This window comes from Tyto alba, unplaced genomic scaffold, assembly GCF_018691265.1.
Source record: "Tyto alba isolate M040663 unplaced genomic scaffold, T.alba_DEE_v4.0 Super-Scaffold_6, whole genome shotgun sequence".
Classification (NCBI taxonomy): domain Eukaryota; kingdom Metazoa; phylum Chordata; class Aves; order Strigiformes; family Tytonidae; genus Tyto; species Tyto alba.
The window spans coordinates 49,132,756-49,151,690 of NW_024881327.1; positions in this window are offsets into that span (position 1 = coordinate 49,132,756).

Sequence of the window (18,935 nt, forward strand, 5' to 3'; positions counted from 1 at the left end):
AAGGGAGATGAAGACAGGGGATGTTTGAAAGTCCTCTCCATTCTGCATTGCCCAAAGACATTCTCCCCTCTCGCCACATGCCCTGAAGGAGCATAGCATGAGCCCAGGAGCTAACCCCACACTTGTGAATTGAGACCATCTTCCCATTCCAGAACATGGCTCTTGCACATTTTTTGTTTCAAAATGAAATGGTGTTAAGAAGGCCTTTGGGAAATGAAACAAAAATGGCGTTTTATTTCGTCCTTTTTTTTTTTTTTTTTTTTTTTTTCCTATCCATCACTTCTCAAGACCTCAAGTCCCAGGACATCCTGCCTGACACAATCCAGAGCTGGCCCTTTCAGGCTCTAAATGAAGTCTCAGCTTCAGGGTTTACAGGCGGAAAGTTCACTGGAAGGGCCATGGGAGGGGTTTTGTCGTTCCTAAGGAGGATGAGAAGTTGAAAGAGAAACCTGGATACTGGTTGCAAAGGTAGGAACCCAACTCTTTGAGGAACAGGACAAACCTCTGAAGAATTTTTCTTCTTTTGCCCATATTGATGGTGTTTTAATAAGGTAAATCTTAATTCAAAGATGTTCACAGCAGCTCACAATTGTGACAAGAATAAATGAGCCATGACATTTCACTCCAAGAGCAGTAGATGGAGAATTCACAGATGGGGATTTGTGAAACCTATGAATTCCCTGCAGCCCCCTCCTCCCTCTGTATTCATCTGAAAGACTCATTTTTCAGTTCCCTGTTAGAACACAGAATGGCCTCCCCTTACTCACGAGGGAGCCACGAGAACATGAGATCCTTAAATATTCTTGCATGGAAACATCCCCTATGTACATGAAGAACATCCCTCTCTCCATACCCTCCCACAGAGGATAACGAGCCCCAGCTCTGCCTAAGTAACAGCCTCAAGAAGCAGGAAAAGAGGTGATCTCTTCATGCTTTTTGTACACCATAAGTGAAGGAGCATAGCAGGGGCACATGCTGCAGCTAAATGTACTTCTATTTCTGGAGATATTTGTCCTCTTTATGATCATGCGTCACTTCACTGTCATCGTGCAGGGAACTCACTAGATGTATCTGCTGTGTCTTTAAGCATAACTCTGGGGAACTATGTGAAGACTCACAAGTCCCTAAATTTCAACCTCCATTTCCTTGTTTTGCTTATCTTTCAGATGCAGTAAGAAAAAGGTATCCACCTTGAAACACAATGACAGCCCGTTTCACCCCCACTCAGAGCAGGCAGGAACATGCAATCTGGAAATCGTCATTGCCTTGTAAATGTGGCCACTTATTCTGAGGACCCAGTAAGTCAGATTTAGCTTCATATGTGAAGCTTGGCACAGCTTTCCTCCCAACTTTCCTATATGAAGTTTTAGGCTTAACACCTTTTTTTCTACTAAATGTGCTTTTGAGCATTCAACAATTTTCCTGCTGAAGTTTGCCTCATGCTGAGATATGAAAAGCACATATTTTGGCTAAAAATTAATCACTGAGGTCAGAAAGTTTCTACAGACCTCATAAACTCCATAGCCCTACAAGATTTAAGGCCAGAACCTAGGGTTTCTTTTGGGCCAGCCTTTGACAGAACTGAGAATTTGGTCAACCACAGTTCTGTTCCCAGTGGAGACTGTCACTTTGGGAGATATTTTACAATTTGACATTGATTTCAAGATGGTGACTCCAACAGAAACATCTGTTGTGTTGCATGGACCATTAAGACAAAGGTTGTTGCAGCAACAGAGCTCTGACTGCCTTCCACACTATGAAGCAGTACAAGAAGGGAGGAGTGATCCCTCCACAGGCCCCTCTTCATGCTCTCTGGTCCTCAGCATTATAGGCTACTGGCTTCCCATGCCACACTCATATTGCTCCATTCCAAAGCATCGCAAGCTCATTTTTATAAATCTTTCATCATTTCCCTCTAAAACCCCCTCCTTGTCCCACTGAAAGGTGGCTTCTTCACCACCCACGTTGGGATGCAGAGGGGGCACCCACCCCAGCGCAGCCACCTGGGAGCCAGCAGACACGCAGGATGCCAGGGATGTGGTTTTCAGCACAACAAAAATAACATCAAGACTATCAACCTATTTCAGGACCGTTCCCTCATGCAGGGCTACCCAGCCAAACTATTCCAAGCTGCTACTGTACTTGCTGATGGACGCTGCCTGCATGTGCCCAGCATACTGTACATTCCCTTGTAAGGGCTTGCCCCATTCCCTGCTATGATCCGAGTTGTCATCTGGCTGTTTGCCCCACACCTGCTGATGGGAAGGTCCCCACAACACCCACTCTTGAAAACCCACTCCTGAGGCTCTCCTGGGAGCTCCCTGGAAGGCTACAAGGGCTTTGAATGGAAGGAGGTGCTCCCAGGGCAGAGCTGAGATGGTGTATCATGGTCCTGCAGTGCAGGGTCATGGATTTCCAGTCGTGCAGCATCCCATGCAGCAGACACATGCTTTTCATTAGAAAACTGTCCTAAAAATTACTCCTACATTTATTAGTTCTTCTGCAGTCAGCTAGAACCTGGGACTAGGGCACAGGAGGAGGGAGGTGGATGTGAGAGCTGGGTCCAACACAAGATCCCCTCCTCAGGTCTACATCAGAGATCATAGAGTTGGAGCTTCACTCAGGTTTTATCATTGCTTACGTCAGCAATTTATAACAGCAAACCCAAACTTTTACAAGGTTCACAGGGGTGCTTCAATCATCACTTAGGAATAGGATGGTAGCAGGCTGTGTTGGTGTAACACCTTGTTAAATGGGATTCTGGGCCACACCAAGGTCTGCAGGGATGAATAATATTAATGAGGCAAACATGGAAGAGAAATAGGTAAAAGTCAGTGAATATGATGCCTCCCAGAAGTCAAAATATTTCAGATCTCAACTCAGAGTGCTAAGGACTGGGGCCTGAATTCATCCTATCCCACTGTATTTTTAATAAGATGTTTCGCTGCTCTGTGTTTTCTTTACAACCTGTGAAGACAATTCAAACTCTGGGTCTAGTGCAACTCGTCTCCCTCTCTTGACCTTAGATAGAACTTGGCCCAGATGTCACTTCAGAGTTAAAGACCTGAGTTAGTGGATGAACCTAAGCTGAAAATTCCAGTTTACCACTAAAGCAAACAGCTCCTACACAAACATCCCCGTAACACATTGAACCTGATGCCTGCCAACACTGGCCTGTGGGAAACCCCTTGAGAGCAGGGAGGAGCGGGTGGCCTCTATGGCCAACTGGCTGCTGAGATGGATGGTCATACCCAAAATTACTGCCATGGAGGGGGTGACTTCTTGATTTCGAGAGCTCTCCACCAGCAGCTTGATTGAAAATGTCCAGAGACAAGCGAGTCCCTGGTGGAGGTCAGCTTGCAAGCCAACAGGTTGGCTCTGAATTTTCTTTGGGGAATGAAGCAGCCCCTTTTGAAGTTACATACTTAACCTCAGTAATACAAAAGTGGTTTTATTTTCCCATCTGCCTTTTTTCCCCATTGAAAACACAGAAAACACAGTCCTTAAATAGCATTTCATCTGTTTTCCACTTCCACACCACGTTCCCTTCAAAATCTGCCCTGTATACAAGCTCTTGAGCTTTTCAGGGGTACATATCCTCCAGCAGCCTGCATCCACCAAAGATAATGGGCACCTAAAAGACACATAACAGGGATTGCCAACTCTTAACTCAAAATTCACATCCCTAAAATTCACACATCTGCTTCTTACTCCTGCAGATGCCTGACATTGGTAGGGACAATGGTTCTCAAGGTGCCTACCTGCCTGTTTGTGGGCACTGCCTCTCTTCTGTAACATTGTTTTTTCCTTCTGTTTTAAGGCTTCTCCTTACAAGAAAATGTTTAAATAACTAATCTAAAAATGACCATGCAACACACATCAAGTTAAAGAGCAGCATGAGTATAGTGACAGCCCCAGTTCTTGCAAAAGACTCAAGACGCATTTTGGCACTGGCCATTTCTCACACCACACACAAAGACAAGCACAGCGCTGTCAAATGCTTGAGTTTTGCTCTGGAAGTGGATCCCTCCTCAGTACAAAGTACAGCGGCTGTGACAACTCATGTCACAGGAAGCACTGAACACGTGCCAAGAGCAACAGGAGCATTCAGGGCCATGCACGAAGGCAACCTTGCAGCAGGAGATGCTGCCTGCTGCTCCGGTGACTGGCAGCCATCTCACACTCCTATCTGGGGAGCTGATAATGTGACTAACTGACACTTAAGCATGAGATTTTGCATTTAAGGAGTCTCTCCCTTTCATTTGCTACAGATCCTCCTTCCCATTTGCCACCTGTGGGGGTAAGACAATCAGGATAGGTAAGCTTTCAAAAGCAACAGAAGCTCTGTGGGTTTTGGCAGCGATGTGTTCCTGCTGTCTCTGCAATAGCGCTTTCAAACATACACAATCTTCAGTTGAAAGCACTGCTCAACACTGGGCACCTTCAAAAATTCACCCAGTGATCCCAAATCAGCTCACTGCCCCCTCACTCCGTGTGCAGGCGAACTGCTTTGCAAAGTCTGCAAGACGTTCCCTTGACCCATCAGATAAGGCTGCTGCAGGAGCCAATTTCTCAGCAACACTCCTGGCCTGCAGCTGAAGCAATTGCTGCAGTAGCCCAGCCTGATAAAACTGCTGCTAGATTCCTCCCTTTTTGGCTGAAGATTTAATTTGAGATCTAGTATCCCACTGTGCACTCCCCCAGACTTCCAAAATGTTCTTCTCTAAACAGCCTTCCCGTCTCGTGCTGCCAGGCTTTGCACATCTGGAGTCCAGACTCCATTGTCACTGACCCAGGACTCGCCATAGTTCTCCTCCAGCTCAAAATTAAACACATACAGTCATCCTGATCCGAGCACAACCCTTCTGCCAGGTGGTGTCAGCGTCCCACAGCGCCAGGTCCAACAGCTCACATTCACTTTTAAAACAAAACAGCCCTGGCTCAAGGAGCCCACGCTGAATTTCTAGGAACCCCAGAAAACCTCCACTGTGTTCTTAGTAATCACAACAGCCTCTCCACCCACATCAGTCTGAGTTTTAAATCAGGGAAAACCTATTATCAGGCTTCTTATTTCTCCCTGAGGTGGAAAAAACCCAAAATATCCTGTGGAAACGGACTGCAATGGTACCCTCGCAGAAGCATTGGCAGCCACTGGTTAAGTCCCCACTATGGGAAGTCTCTGCAGGTGAACACACTAGTGGGGGTAATTTTTGTCCCCTACCACATAAGCCCATGCACCATTTGGAGTCACGGAGTGGTTAGGATGAGGCCAGGAGGGCCAGGCTCTCCCCAGCCCTGTAGGAAGTGCAAGAACCACTTTCTCATCTGCCTTATTTATTTCTGAAAAAGTTACCCAGCTCCATGCCTGCCTTCTGTGGGGTGACTCCTGCCTGCGTGTCACCCTGTCCAGAGACATCGTGTAGACCTCCTGCAGCTGTAGAACTTTATGGTGGCACAGGACCACAGGAAGCAAAAAAAGATCTGCATTATATAGCTGCTTTGCTCTAACATAAAAACCTTCCTCTTCTCCATATCCTACCGTGCAACCAGTTTTGAATTTGTCTGCAGCTTCCTGTAACTTTCAGGGTGTCACTGGAAACATTCAGGAGAATAAACTTCTGGCAAATGAAACTCTTTGCCTCACCAAGATGAATCCCTTCATTTATGGAGCTTGTCCCCATCCAGACATCCAGCTTACTGAAGCAAAGAAACTCTCCAGGTGCAGTTTCTCCTGCTCCTGATTGAGGAGAACGTCCTCATCTCCTCCATCTTCTGCTCTGAATCATCAGGTATAAATTAGCAGTAACACTGTCCACAAAGAAGAGTCTGGAGGAAACACAGACTGGACAGATGCTCTGCTTTCAGAAGATATCAAGTGATAAATTCACAGGAGCAACAAGGACTGTGAGTGGAGTGAGACTTATCCAGCAACCCTTGGAGGAAAGAGTCAGGACCGGCTACTGCCAGCTTGATGTTATCAAGCAAAAGAGAAGCAAAGGGAGATCTGAATCCCTCCTTCAAAAACTCCTTCCTCTAGCAACATCTAAAATAACCCTTGCTATATTAAAATTACAATTTTTGCTCAATACTTGAATATTAAAGTCACATCCATCATTGGACACTATGATGGGTGGCAGGGCCATGTCCTGTGCATGTGTGTCTCCTCCTCAGCAAGCACCCAGGGTATCTCAGTGCATCTGATGTTGGCAAGATGGGCTTTAACTCCGGAGAGCTTTTGGGTGCCAGAATGACAGCGCTGAAGAATGAGGTTTGCTGCTGCTGGAATGGGCGCTTGTTCAACACTGACTCAGGAGAGGAAAATGCCACTTACTGAACCTCCAAAACTTGTTTCTCAACAACGCAAAGCTCTTGGAGGTCTCCCATCTAAATTCTAACCAGGCCTGTTGCTGAGTAGCTTTTGAGACCTCACAAGAACAGGCACAGTATAAGGAGACACTGTGCTATTCGGGGCAAACTAAGAGACAATTAATTTATAGAAAGATCCTCCTGGATTTTTAATAGGCTAATATTGAAGATTTTCTTTGATCTGTGCTGCTTCAAATTTCACTGATCGGTGGGTCTGTGCCTAAAACATGCAGGTTTTGTTTGTGTGCATTGGTATCCGAGTGTGACACTGAGCCAGAGGGTCTATGACCAGCAGTGAAACAAAATGGAGGAGGAGGAGACAGCTGGTTAAAGAAAAAGATATTATTACCTTTAGGTAAGATATTATGACCTTTAGGTAATATATTTTGCACATTTTAGGGTGGTAGTTTTGTCCTGGCATCACTTCCCAAGGTCTCCATCTGCAATCTGCTCTCAGTGTACTTGTTCAGGCAAAAATCTATGGTCAGAATATGGAATTTCATCTGTGTTCCCCCCACAACCCACCCTGAAACACTCACTCAAAATAAATTATATCAAAGAGAAATCCTCCCTAAGAATTGTGCAAGAATTAGCATGCTGCAGGGACCTCTCTAACCCACCCCCATCCTACCAAAGACCCACACCGAGCTCAGGTTTTATGGGCCAGAGCCGCAGGCACTATCATCAGCTGGGGAAACAGGAGACCGAGCCTTGATCCTACCAGCTTCTGAGCAGCCTGGCCTCATCCAGCAAAGCAGTTAAGCATGCAGCTTATGCTACAGCTTAACTGGCTCGAGATCCCTGGCTAAAGGGCCCCAGAGAAGAGCAAAATAGCACTTGGTGTACGTTGTGCATCCGTCCGTCTGTCTGTCACTGCCCTCTGCCGGGGAGCGCAGCGGCTTCCAGATCCCACGTGTCCACCGTGGACACACAGGGCTGGGACACGAGGGTTTTCAGTGTCAGGCAGCGATGCTGAGGATAGAGAGGGGAGGATGCAAATCTGCACTTGTTTTCAGGCAAACTTTAGTTCCCTCCTGCACCACGCAGAGATGAAACTCAAACCTGAGCAGAGACCACTGCCACGATGCTGATGCACCCACGCCTGAGAGCCCACCTTGCCAATGCAGACACCTATGACATCCATAAATTATAAACACAGACCAGTGTAAAATTAATATTAACTTGCCTTGAACCACAGTGTAAGCTTACTAAAATAACGTAGCTAGCAAGAGCACGCAAGTGCTTTCTAACACTGATGGCACAGCCAGACACATACATAAGTCAGCACCATGCTCACCAAAGAGGCAGATAGAAATGGTGTGGATGTACCCTGGTAACAAACGTTACCAGAGGGAGGCCAAGATAAACACAAGGCGCTGCAAAAAGGCAGAGCATCCCTCAATGCACAAGGAAGGTGGCTGGCAAAACAAAGAAAAAAAAGGTGCACAGCATCAGGGGCAGAGAAACACACCACCACTACCACCCCTCCCCTTTTGAGATTGGGCAGGAACATAAAAACCATCAGGCATAAATGAGAGAAACTGAATTAAAAAGAAAACAAGCAGTTTGGTTCTAACTTGCTTTCACCTTGACCTGGAGACCAGGAGCCACTGAGACTGCAACAACCAGCAGTCGCTGCACAGCATTCAACAGTTGTGCATTTTTATAGCTAATGTATATACAGGGTTGCTGAAGACTGAGTCTTATATATACAGTGACACTGATTAACACTGTGGAAGAAGTGACCGTTGGTAAGAAGCCTGTTGCAAATTTAGCAAAGTTTAGTTCTACAGTTTAAAACTGGCCTGAGGTACCACCCTTCTAAATACTCCCATCACAGCCACCTCTAATTCTGCCACGGATGGATGAATGGATGGACAGACTGATTCATATGTAACACAGGGATCTTCTGGAGAAGGACTACACGCTCAGTAGTGTTCCACTCCATTCTTGCTTATTTAGGTACAAAACATCATCTCCCCTCTCCTCAGGGCAAAGCAACCACCCCAGGACCCGGGTAGAGGACAGCACTTGGGAGCTGCACTCTCAACCATTGTTTGTGTTGTCTGAAAACACCTCCTGTCCCCTTCGGTGGCTTTATTTGTACCAGAGACTGAGGAGCACAACCAGTGACCTAGTGACAGGGGGTCAAAATTACATGGCAGCCACTGGAGGTAGTTGTCCCTTACCTATCTTGTGGGGCAGGGAACCATGAGCCCTGCACAGGTACCTTATTCTGCTCCTTGTTCACGAGGGGTTTGGACCCGCACATATTCTTTTGAGACCTGTAATACAAGTTAGGGAGAGAGAATGAGAATTGCCTCCCAAATGACACGAGAAGATGCCCTACGTAATCCCAGCATCCAGCCTGTGCTGGCACCTCCTCCACCCTGAGAGTTGGGACAAGCACATTTGTTAGGATCTTGCTTACCGTTCTTCAGCTAGTCTATACACACTGCAAATGGATAGCCACAGCCAAAGAAACAGAGATCAGAGCCGTGCTTTCTCCAGCATACAGTGATGAGAAGGTGCAAGAAGACAGCAGGGAGGCAGATATTTGGGAATCTCTCAAACATGAGGGTCTCCTCCTAAGGTCTAAGCACTAGAGAACAGCTAAGGCCTGAAAGCACTATTCAGATCCGCTCCAAAACCTGTTAGCATAATCCCTTAGGGGTCTGGACTAGTGTTGTGATTTATACAAATATCTGACCTCCTTTTGAATTTTGCTAAGTGCCTGGATTCAGCAATACTCCACAGTAACACATTCCAGAAATTGCACTTTCCATGAGAAAACAGTGTTCAGATGCCCCTTGAATGAGGTGTGTGACATAAAAAAAAAAATACAATACAATCACATAAAACAGTGGGAGATCCTTACTTTGGAGAGTGCAACAATTGTTAGCTCTTCTCAGAAAGGAAATCCTTGATGTTGAGAGGCCAGGTCCTCAGCCTGGATTATTCCTGAGCTGTGCACATAGCCTAGGAAGCACTGTAATTGATAAAGTGAAACCCACTGCTTTTTAGCTTCTCATCCCTCCTTTTCATCTGGAAGGAGGCTATTTCAGTGCTGAGCTCCAGGATCTAAAGGTCACAGAATTGGGCAGCAATCAATGGAAAGTCTATCTGGGGGTGTAAAGGAAAAAAAACTTCATTCACACAGGGAAATCTGGCATCGGTAGAAGCGGCAAATGAGAGAGAAAAAAAGGTTTCCTCTCTCTCATGGGAAAAGCACAAGAGCTATCCTAGCAACTTTTATGGACTACAGTTTTGCAGCCAAACCTGGAATCTCCTGGCTGCTGCAAAGGACTTTATGAGATTCCCCCAATACCCACACTGAAGTAGCCTGTTTCATACTCCCCACTTGTCCCTTTTGATTTATATTTCTCAAGCTTTGTCTGCTGGAAGAAAAACAGAGCCAACAGCAAGCAAGGTACTTCAAGGAGAGTGTGACTGTCAGCAGGACTACCTTTTTGAAAGGGCTTTGGAGGAGCAGCAGCATAAATTGTATAATCACAGCAGCAAGACCACGAGAGAACATCCAATCACTTCTGCTACGGAGCAAATGCAACGTGCAAGACACCAGAAGGTAAGTGTGGTCTTTCCATTCCCTTTCAGCCCAACCTAGTGATGAGGCTGGGTTGCGTTTCCTGACCCTAGCATGATTCCCTGCTCATTGCTAGCAAGGAAGCCATTGAATCCATCAGTTCCCTCTGATGAAGATGAAACTCTTGCCTGCAAAGATTGATTCCCTGTTGTAATTTCAAGCATCATCTTTTCAAGCAAAATGAAAAACACCATGGATTATGCTTCTGCTTCCCTAAACCCGCTCTCCTAAAATTGCACCCGCAAAAGCCAAAGTTAGAAGGTCTATGAGCAGCAGGATTAAGCAAGCCTGGATTCCCACCAAGTATCACAACCAGAGCTGGCTGGCCGAAACAGGGTGGGAAATTACCTACCTTTTTCCTCCCCTATCCAGGCACAATTTTTTACATTATTTATGAACTTGTAATACCTTTAACAACTCATCCCATATGTAAAGTTTATTTAAAATCAGCCATGATTTGGGGGGTCCAACAGGAAGAGATCACACTGCATAATCATTACTTCTTCAGTAAACCTAAAGAAAAAAAAAAATACTTGTCATTCAACATACCAATGACTTGTTCAATAGCAAAGTGAAAGCCAAATGCAGGCTACAACACAGGCAACATTCTGAGTAGCAGCCACATTCCCTCTTACCTGCCCTGCCTGCCTGCCGTCGGCATGCCTGCCCAAAAGCACATCAGCAAAAAGCAAACTGCTCTCATATTGAAATTGGAATCCAACCTAAAGGGCTCATAGAGATCATGCAAAAAAAAAAAAAAAAAAAAAAAAAAAAATTCTGACCTGCTAAAAGATCCATCGGTTTAAAACTTCCCCTAGTGATCTCCAAAGGCAGCTGGAGGTATTCCATGGTTCTACATAAACCAGCTGACAGACCTGCAGATCCTCCTGGAGCAACATCTGTACACACACGCTGGCTGAGGGACCTCAATACCCAGTTGCCTCCTTGTTTCTGTTTAAGAAAACACCTGCATGTCCTCTCCAGAGAGCTGGTAACACAAGGGATAACTGCAGGCTTTGGGTGATACCACAGGCTCGGTGTTTCAGCTGCTGTTAGCAGGGGTAACCACGTGCCAAGGACAGCATGTTACACCTCCTCTGATGTTCATATTCCTTTCTCTCATGCCTTTGATGAGATGATTTCTCTCATTTGTTTGATGAGATGATGAATTGAGCCTCATTTAGTTCTGGCCTAACAGCTAGTGCAGACAGGAAGAAAAGTCAGAGCCAGAATAAAACCGCTCCAGGTGTATTTGCTTCATTTCTGCGTTTTGCAGCAGTATTCCTAGTACCACTGGTTAAGAAATTATATGGTTTTGGCTTACACTTTTCATGACAGCTTTGCACTGGGAAACATCTCTGTTAAAGGATTGAAAGCTGCACAGGAATGTATTTTATTTGGAGCTCTGCATGTTGATGATTGCCAGCTGCTAGGTTGAACATCAGGATCTCTTCATAGGTACATCAGGAAGCTGTTGTACTACCAGGTGTGATCATTATATGGCAACTCTGTCTTTTGTGGACTGCAGAGAGAAATGACAGCAAAGCTCTGATCTGGGAAGCACTGTTTGGAAGGAGAGCGGCGGGATTCTCCCTGTCTGGCTCACATATGCTCAGAAATCAGCTTAGGGGTAAAAAGGGTGAGACCTCCAAGCAATGTCAGCTGGTGCAAGGGCACAAAAGATATCATCGCATTGCCATATCACCACAGTCATCACCAGCAGCAAGCAAACCAGTCCAGAATGGGGGAGGAGACTTAACTGTAACGTGCTGGATCAGGGACAGGCTGCATCCCCTAGTAAGAGTCACACCAGGCTCATGAGACTAGCTAAGGGGAAGCACATACACCAAGAACAAATAAGAGGTTATGCTTGCAAATGTATCCCGGAACAAGAACAGAAGTGGTATGCATGAAATCCCTTTAGAGTCAAGGATTCGGCTGAGGGTCAGAGATAAGCGGAGCTTGGGAAAAAATGCTTGAGTTTTCCAGGCCAGTGGTTTAACCAGTTATGTTTTAATTCTCTTTCTTCACCGATACAGTGATCAGAAAACTTGGGAGTAGAGAAAAATCAGAGGTCCTTCAAACACAAGGAAGAGATTCTCCAAGGATATTAGACATGGCTAAAGTAGCTGCAGTTGGTATGGGCAGGTGAGCTCACACCCTGTTGTGGCATCAATCAGTGCAGCTCCCAGATATGCGAGTTTGTACCCGCAAAGAACCCACACGTTGCCTTGCTTCAGTGGCTTCATGTGCAATGGTGTATACATTGTATATGGACCAAAACACTTCGCCCCAGTGTCATCCCACCTCATCTGTGCTGCAGGTCTCACACTGTAGCTCCTCCAGTTGCCACCACTGCTGCAGGTGCGAGGAGCAGCTGAAGAAAATGCCAGCTGAGAATGCAATGAGCCACGGAGCAAATCCTCCCCCTGGACAGGCTGCGGGCAGGATTTAGCAGGGAAGTGTTTTACAGTGTCAGGGTCCATTGCAACCCTCAGCTCCAGCTGGCTTCTCCAGGTTTCACACATTATTTTCACAGGAGGAGATAGAAACTAAAGGAAAGTGTAGAGAGCAATTTTCCTGCTGTTTTTGAGCCTCCCTTTTATGTCTGCACAGTGTGGAACCTCTTTTGTCCCCAGATATCCTCTCTTAAGATGACATTCGCAATCCTCACTCAAGAAGAGAGGTAAGTTCAAGCCCCAGTGCTCAAACATACCTGAAGACATATCTCCAACTAAATAACAACCTCTGTCAGCTGGTAAGGTGCATTTTCCAGGATTGCAAATTTTGAGTCAGTCCAAGAGATAGTCTAATTTTAGCCATGGTTGGGTTCAACACTCGGCTCCTTCTGAATCAAGGACTCACAATTCCCTCCCCTCTACCCCCAGCATCAAATTTAGCTACAGAAGAGAGTCTGTCCCCAGTTTTATGGCTGGGCTTTGCTTTTTTACAACATGTCCTATAAGGAGAGCTAAAAATGCTTCAGGAGGAAGGGTGAGTAACCACAACCCCAGCATCAGTGTCTAATATCATGCATTGAGCCGAAAGAGCAGAAAGAGAGAGGCTGGAAAGAATACTCCCTTCCTCCCTCTGGGGCAGCTAAATCCATCCCCTGCCCACGGTGGGATCAGCTGCAGCTGAAACAGTCCTGGCTGGAGCTCATCCAATGCAGTCTTCAAACTTTCCAGTGCTGGAAGACCTCCCAGCACAATCCATGCCAATGCTTCTCTAATCTCATGTTAGAAAAATCTTCTTGCTGAACCTAAACCTCCCAGGATGCTATTTGTGTCCGTTACATCTTGTCCTTTACCCGGGATGACGCAGAGGGAAGAAGGGAATCACTCTGTCACTGACTCTTTGCATCGTCTTCTCTGGACTAGTTGGTCTCTGTTTATGTATCCTGGCCAGCCATGTTTTTTGGAGGTCTCAGGATTTCTCTTGCCCTCCAAGTCTCTCTGGTGACACAGAGGACTGACCCAGGCTGGACAGACCTCCATGCATTAGTCTAACTCCCTGGGAAGTGGAGCAAACCACAGTGTATGTATCAAAGCTCCCTCTAGAGCCGGAGACTGTTCACTTCCACCAGACTCTATACAAGATTTCTATAGTATACACACATATAGTTCAGGCTGGCAGAAGTTCTCTTTTCCTCCAACACACGGTTTTCCTTAAATTTGTGCTCCACATTTCAGAATGTGAAGATCTAGGACTGAAAACAATAGGAAGGTTTTCTCAACCAGAGAACAGGAAGGTCCTGCCTGTACCTTCACATGCCTGAAAAGACCATCTTGGAGTCTCCCTGTCCTACCAAATACAGGAGGGTTGGGTGAATTCAGCAGGCAAGCACCCAGTACCTTCCCCTTGGTGCTAATGAATCCCTAACAAGTGAGAAGGCACACCACCACCCTCCCAAGAAGCCAAGTAGCTGTTTGGTTTCTGCATGGCACTTTCCCTCCTACAGCACTACGCCTGTGTGGAGCTACCATGTGTTGGAGTATTTTACTGCTCCGTAAAGTTGGCTCCTCACAGTCTTGGTCCAAAACACATCGAAGTCAATGAGCCTCTGCATTTTAGTGAACCTCAGATGAGGTCCTAAGTGACCCCTGTGGCAAGTTCACGGCAGAGAACTAGGAAACACTATGGATTTCAAGTCTTTTCTTGAACAGCACTCACTGTGAATACCCAACACAGGAGACACATCCATGACAGGTTGAGGCTGACTCATCACTACAAACTCATGGACTCAGACTGTTCCCAGGGCTCAGTCCTGATCTCCTCCTCATTTGCCTGTAGCATCAGCAATCTGCTGAATCCAACTCACACAGAGATGCATCAGCACTGAGATAAACTGCAACATTAGCCACCATCAAACAAGCTCTGGCTCATTAATTGCAGGCTCGAAAGTGAGGAACAAACTTGAGCTCAGTTCCTGGTGTCCTGGGTTGAAGTCAGGGCTGCCAAGGATTTTGCATGCATCACTGTTGTCCTGTCCATTATGGCTGCCCAGACTTTTCCATGCAGATAAATCTCAGCCTTTCTCAGATCCAGAAGATTCCTGCTGCCTACAAAACTCTGGGAATCATGAGCAACAGCCTGTATGCTCATGAAGTCTGGGGCAGGAGGCACAGTAATTCTGCACATGTACTCCCACATCCAGAGATGTGAAGATGCATCATAAAACCTCTGTCTCAGGTGCTTTCTTCCACTTTCTCATGCTGGAAGGGAATAAAATACAGGAGAAATTCCTTCAAATGATACCAAACCCCAGTGCTCTATGAATCCTAGGAAGACAAATCTGAGCAGCCCATGGCTCTGCATCCAGCTGTAGCCAGGACTTCAGGTTGGCAAAGGGCTGAGACCCCTTTTGAGGTCATTTCTGCAGGGCTTATGGGTGCAAGTACTCATCCAAGAGCCAATTATGCTGTGTACAAAGAAGAACTCAGTCCTGAGCCCACAGAAGGGGAAGGGCCTCATACTGGGCTGCACCTGGGGCATCTGCCTCCCAGAAAGGCCCTGCAAGGTGGCACGGAGGCTGCTCGGGGCAGCAGCATTTCTGCTGCTCTGTGACTTGGTGCCTTTTGCCACAGTTCCCAGAGTAGGGGAGAGGCACGAGCTTACAGCAGGAAGCAAGGAGACTCCTCCACGTGTGGGAAAGGACCGCCAGATCTGGCTGATCCAGACCATGGGGTGGGTCTTCAGAAGCTGCACAAAGCAGGAGGTGGCAGAGACCTTGACTGTCACCTCCAGAATACGGTGTTGGATCCTCAGATATTCAGGGTTTCTAGTAAAGACATGGGTATTTTTGGGACTGTTCTCAAGAGGTCTGGTGAGTTCCTGCCTTGGCAGGCAAGCTCCACGCTTCTGTGTTCACCAGCCCCAAACATGAAGTGAGTTTTTCCTTCTGCACTGCTGGTGCACAGAGCAGCACTGTCACAGCTGAACAGTGACTTTCCCTGTCTGTGCAACCTGCAAACACATCCCAATCTGCCTCTTCCAGGCCCTAGGATCCTGGACTGGGCTGAGGAAGTAGGAGAAATTCCCTTTGCCCAAATGCTCTTAAACACCAGAGCAGGGGGAGAATAAAAAACACAAACATCCCAAATCACGAAGTGGTCTCTCCCGCTCATTTTCCATGCAACCACCAGAGGAAGAAAAATAAAGGACAAACCTAAATACCTCTAAGCAGAGTGTGAGGACTCAATTATTTATCTCCAGGTGCAGGCAGTAGATCCAAGACTGGTGCTGTATGCTGTTGACCTGAGTGCCACCAGCACTAAAGGCGAGTGTGATGCTCTGCTCAGAGGACACACACTTGTGTCTGTGGGGGCACAGAGTGGGGACACGGTGAGTAGGAATGGGGGCATCAGCTCTTCCCCCCTCCAGTCCATATACCATGTCCCACCTCTTCAGATAGCTTTGCTGCAGCCGTGCCTTCAGTCCACACCTCGCTTGCTCCGAGAACATGCTCCACACCAACAGCCACCACCCACAGAAACATTTCTGTAGAGAAACAGGCTCGTCGCTGGATGAGCGACCAAACATCACACACAAACCCACTACAAGGCAGGAAAAAAGCCCTGGTTATGCCGTCCCTTGGTTGTCACTTTACACCTCTCCTATCTAAAAGCTCTGTGACTCATCTTGCACCTACCCTGCTCTCCCAGCTCTTCTTTGGATGCCTGAGATAGGCCAGCTTGTCCCAGGCAAGGGACACACAGGTGCAGTCAGATGCCCAGGTCATTTAGCAACTCTCAGATACCCCTGCCTTGGTCCAGCTCTCAGACCATCGATGGAGACTTTGACTCTGAGGAAAGGGTATTTAGAAATATTATTAGATACAGGTTTTTCTACATTCAGTGCCTATACAGATGAAAGAAACTGAGTTTACAATCCAAGAACACATTATCTGTAAAAAAACCCCACCTGGCTCCCCCTTGCAGAGTGCCAGACTTGGGTGTAGGCTGATATTTGCCATCTTGGGCTGCATCCTTTGCCATACTGTGGTTGGGCCAACAGCTGACTGCAATACTCAGCCATGTGATAAAAGTCCTTATCTTGAGCTCCACTTGCGTGTTGAGCAAGGAAAACAGTTCATTCCCATGGCCTTCACTTCAGGCCTACCTTCCAGCATCCAGCCCACACGTGTTGCAATAGTGGTTAAGGTTTGTTTGGTCTTTTTTTCCTGCTTGAATTCTTCAAGACAGTGCATTGCAGCTGGAGGAGAACCTCGGCTGCAGCCTGTGCACATCCTGGCTTAGCAGCACAATTCACACCAAAGCACTAGATGGGGCTACATGCCTGCTTCTAATTTCCAGTCCTTCTGCAAATAGGAACTGCCTCCCTGAGGCTCAGCTGGAAGAAAAGCCCAAGCTGCATTCACTGACCACAGGGAGCCCTCCTTGGTGCTGCTTTTATGGACCACTTGACTGCATTTGCTTTTATACCACAGTAAAATTCAGCATCTCTTATCTGTGAGCCCCCAGGTTGGCTGTCAGGCATGGGGGCATCTTTTTAGGTACCCAGGTATTTAAAATCTTGAAATTTCTGATTCAGCCGAAGTGTGAGCCGTTATAAGCAATGGCTGGGACTGTCCCTTTGCAGCAAGAAGTTCCAGACCAAGACACCCCCAAGTGTCTCCCTAGGCTGCAGAGCTACAAACTGACTTTCATCCATCTACTTCTGAGTAGTGGCCAGACCCAGGGACAAGCCAGCACAAGTTGCTAGCTGGTGACATGAGGAACAGCCCATTTGCAGGGAAAAGCAGGCTTAGAAATCAAGCCTGATAAACCAGACAGGAGCAGCAATGACAGGGTTCAGACCCTCATGACCATGCAGAGGAAAACCCCTTGGGGTTTTGAGCTAAGCTGTGACCTGTCCTGATTAACTGCCTCTATAAACAGGAAAGGACGTGCTTAAAAATAACCCCAGACCTTTCCACTCAGCCATAAAACTGAAAATGCTCACAGTAATCTTGATACTCTACTGCTAAAACAAACCAACCCTTCTTTCCTTTTGCATAAAGATTTTGCATTAAAAAAAAAAAAAAAGATACAACCAACTACAAACTACTACAAACTTCCGTAACCAACTTGCAAACTTCTTCCCCCAATAGAGCAGCACAGAGATGTCATAAAAGTGCCCCAGACTCACATCCTGATCTTTTCCTGCAGTTACAGCAACACTGGGCCCTGAAAATCTACCCCAGCTGACTTCTCATGAGCATCAGCTCTCCTCAGCAGAAGGGAGAAGTTGGCCAAAAATTTTTGCTGAGACATTTCACTGTCATTTGTAAATATAGAGGGCTGATCCTAGCAGCTGCTGTGCTGCTGCAGTCATTCCTACAGCTGCACTTGGACGTTCAAAGGAGATGTGTGTATATTCCTGCCTTCTCCAGCTCACCACCAAGCTCCTGGCTTCATTCCCCTCCAGGCCTGATTGTCCCAAACCTCCTCCCCACTCTATCCCTTGTTTCCCCAAATCCTTTTCTCAGGTTTCTCTGTTGCATCCACTTAACTCCACAGCAAATACTTTCACATCCCTTGGGCACAAATCATTTCCACCCGAACTTCTCCAGCTGACCAGTCTCAAGAGGACAGAGACACAGCACAGCTCAGTGTGGCACACAGGAGTATGCAAGGTGGCAGAAAAAGGAGTAAAACTGCATAAAAATATGCAAAACAGATTGATGGCCCAAAGTGAAGGAGGCAGAACCAAAAGGGATGCAAGGATACAAATTATAAGCAACAACCCAGTACATGAAGAGGTAAAACTCCTTCACAGCTTCTCTATCAGCTCCACCTGGTCGTCACATCCCCTCACCCTTAAATCAGCCTGAAGTGATGGAGAAATAACTCCATCTTGTATGATATGTGTTTTTCCACTAATGAGGTAGAAAGAGGCTGGGGAAAAGGAAAATTTGCAAGGAGCCTTATTTCTGCTTCCCTCTGAGGACTGGCTTACATATTAAAGGCCCAAGCTGGGGCTCAAGACTACCTTAAGCTACAGAATAATTATTTTAGCTACAGCAGGAAAGCAAAGACTGCTGAGAAGGAAGCATACAATGCTTAGCACTGCAGTGACTGCTTGTATTTCTAGCTTCCTTTTGTCAGAAAGATGGAAAAAAAAAAAAAAAAAGCAGCTTGTTTTTCTGTGATTTGCCCATCATGTTCCTCTTGACCCTTGGCAGCCCCTTCCAATGAACAGCTCCAGCACCCAACCACTGCCAAAGCTGTCCCAGGCAACTGGAAGCATCTCCTTCCAAAGGCCAGGGCTCCTTGCTGCCCATGAGGAGGGAGCAGGAGTGGCTGCACTGAACAAGGCAGCTTTGTTCTCCTCCAAGGCATGTGTAGGAGCTTGGAAACAAGTTGGTTTTGGCCTAAGCACAAGAGATGCAGGCTGAGAAAATTAATGACTAGGCAGATGACCCCAAAGGGAGGTAAGCCACCTACGTTCAGCTCTGCTCAAC